Source organism: Molossus molossus, unplaced genomic scaffold (genome assembly GCF_014108415.1).
Source record: "Molossus molossus isolate mMolMol1 unplaced genomic scaffold, mMolMol1.p scaffold_m16_p_17, whole genome shotgun sequence".
NCBI classification, from domain to species: Eukaryota; Metazoa; Chordata; class Mammalia; order Chiroptera; family Molossidae; genus Molossus; species Molossus molossus.
In genome coordinates this window covers 33,289,798-33,292,790 of record NW_023425352.1, presented here as the reverse complement: position 1 = coordinate 33,292,790, position 2,993 = coordinate 33,289,798, and positions in this window count along the sequence as shown.

Here is a 2,993-nt window from a genome sequence, read left to right as displayed (position 1 = left end):
AGAGAAAAACAATGAACTCCGTTTATTTTATTTTATTTTATTTTTTAAATTTTATTTTTGTTACAGTTGTTTCTCCTTTTTTACTTGAAACCCTCCGCCCCCTCCCACCCGCCCCATCCCCGGCTTTGCTGTCCACATCCATTGGTTATGTGTACATGCATATAAATTCTGTGTTTATCTCCCCTCCATCTCCCCCTCTTCTGAGGGTTGTCAGTCTATACCCTATTTCCATGTTTCTGGCTCTACCCTATTCCTCAGACTGTTATGTACATTGTATTCCACAAATAAGTGAGATCATGTGGTACTTCTCTTTTTCTGATTGGCTTGTTTCACTTAGGATAATACTTTCCAGGTCTCTTCATGTCATCTCAAAGGATAAGAGATCTTTCTTCTTACAGCTGCATAGTACTCCATTGTGTATATGTACCACAGCTTTTTTATTTATTCCTCTACTGATGGACACTTTGGCTGTTTCCAGATCTTAGCTATTGTAAATAAAGTTGCTATGAACATGGGGGTACATATATTCTTTCTGATTGGTGTTTCAGGCTTCTTAGGGTATATTCCTAGAAGTGGGATCACTGGGTCAAATGGAAGTTCAATTTTTAATTTTTTGAGGTAACACCATAGTGTTTTCCATAGTGGCTGCACCAGTCTGCATTCCCACCAGCAGTGCACTAGAGTTTCCTTTTCTCCGCACCCTCGCCAACACTTGCTGTTTGATGATTTGTTGATGGCGACCATTCTGACAGGTGTGAGGTGATACCTCATTGTTATTTTAATTTGCATCTCTCTGATGATTAGTGATGTTGAGCATTTCTTCATATGTCTCTTGGCCATTTGTATGTCCAGTTTGGAGAGGTGTCTATTCAGCTCCTCTGCCCATTTTTTAATTGGGTTCCTTGTCTTCCTTTGGTTGAGTTGTATGAGTACTCTATATATTTTGGAAATTAACCCCTTATCTGATGTATCATTGGCAATGATGTTCTCCCATACAGTGGGTTGCCTTTCCATTTTGATGGTTGTTTCGCTTGATGTGCAGAAGCTTTTTAGTTTGATGTAGTCCCATGTGTTCATTTTTTCTTTTGTTTCTGTTGCCTTAGGTGATGTATCAGTGAAAATTCTGCTGCATATGATGTCTGAAATTTTTATTTTTTCAAATCTTTATTGTTGGATGTAAAATGTATTACAGATGTTCCACATTTTTCCCCCATTGACCCCCTCCTCCCCCCTCCCGCCCCTTCCCACCTTTTCCCACACTATTGTCTGTGTCCATTGGTTATGCATATAAGTTCTTTCATTTATTTCTTCCCACCCCCCCAACCCCTTTCTCTTTGAGGTTTGTCAGTCTAGCAATGAATTTGTGCTTCTTAATCCCTTCACCTTTTTCACCCATTCCCCCAACCCTGCTCCCAACTGGCAACCAACAAAATGTTCTCTGTATCTATGAGAATGTTTCTATTCTGCCTGTTCATTTTGTTTGTAGATTCCATTGTTGATAGATATGTATTCATTGCCATGTTGTTTGTTCATACGTTTTATCTTTTTCTTCAAAAAGACCCTTCATCATTTCAAATAATAATGGTTTGGTAGTGATGAACTCCTTTAACTTTTTCTTGTCTGGGAAAGTTTTTATATGTCCATCGATTCTAAATGACAGCTTTGCAGGATAGAGTAATTTTGGTTGTAGGTTCTTGGTTTTCATCACTCTGAATATTTCTTGCCACTCCCTTCTGGCCTGCAAAGTTCTTTTGAGAAGTCAGCTGACAGCCTAATGGGAACTCCCTTGTAGGTAACTAGCTGCCTTTCTCTTGCTGCTTTTAAGATTCTCTCTTTGTCTTGAACCTTTTGCATTTTGATGATGATGTGTCTTGGTGTGGGCCTCTTGGGGTTCATCTTGTTTGGGACTGTCTGTGTTTCCTGGACTTGTGTGTCTGTTTCCTTCACCAAGGTAAGAAAGTTTTCTGCCATTATTGTTTCAAACAGGTTTTCGATTTCTTGTTCTTTCTCTTCTCCTTCTGGCACCCCCAAGATGCGAATGTTGGCACGCTTGAAGTTGTCCCAGAGGCTCCTTACACTATCCTCATTTTTTTGGATTCTTTTTCTTTTTGCTGTTCTGATTGGGATTTTTTGCTTCCTTATATTCCAAATCGATGGTTTGCTCCTTGGATTTACATACTCTATTATTGAAGCTGTGTAAATTATTCTTTATTTCAGTTAATGCCTCCTTCAATTCTAACTGTGTATCCATGATTTCTAACTGGTCCTTTTTTATGCTCTTGAGGCCCTCCCTAAGTTCACTGAGGTTCTCACTAAGCTTATTGAGCATCCTTATAAGCAGTATTTTGAACTCAGCCTCTGTTAGGTTGCTTATCTCCATTTCGCTTAGTTCTTTTCTTGGGGTTTTGTTCTGTTCTTTCATTTGGGACCTGTTTCTCTGACTCCTCATTTTGGCTGCCTCCCTGTGTTTGTTTCTGTGTATTACTTAATAAGAGGTATGGGGTTCGCTGAGACCAGATGCTGCTCGTTTGAAAGAATTTAGGAAAAACCTGAAGCAGGATCCAAGACTGGCCAATCCTATGGTTAAGCAAGTGGCAACAGCTTGGGTGGGCTTGAAAGTTGGGTGGGTTGGGGCGGGGCCTCAGGGAGTCAGCAGGGCGGTTTTACCAGTGTGAGCCAGGTTGCTGGAGTCCCTGATATGGAGACTGTCTGCCGCCCCCAGGAAGGGCTCACCAAAGGAACAAAGGCCTCTTACAGCACGTTTGTCCCCGAGAAAGCCCCCTCTCCAGCCCTCGCTCCCATGCCAAACAGCTCAGTTCTTCCCTGTATGTCTCTGGTGCCCCTCGAGCTGCCTTCCCTCTAAGCTTAGAGGGAGAGAGTCTGACAAGTCTGTGTGCGGGCCCTTTAGGAAGCTGCCTGGGGCTCCAGCCGCTTCAGCTTCCCTGAGCCTCAGTTTCCGCTGGTTTTTCCAGCCAGAAGTTATGGGGACTTCT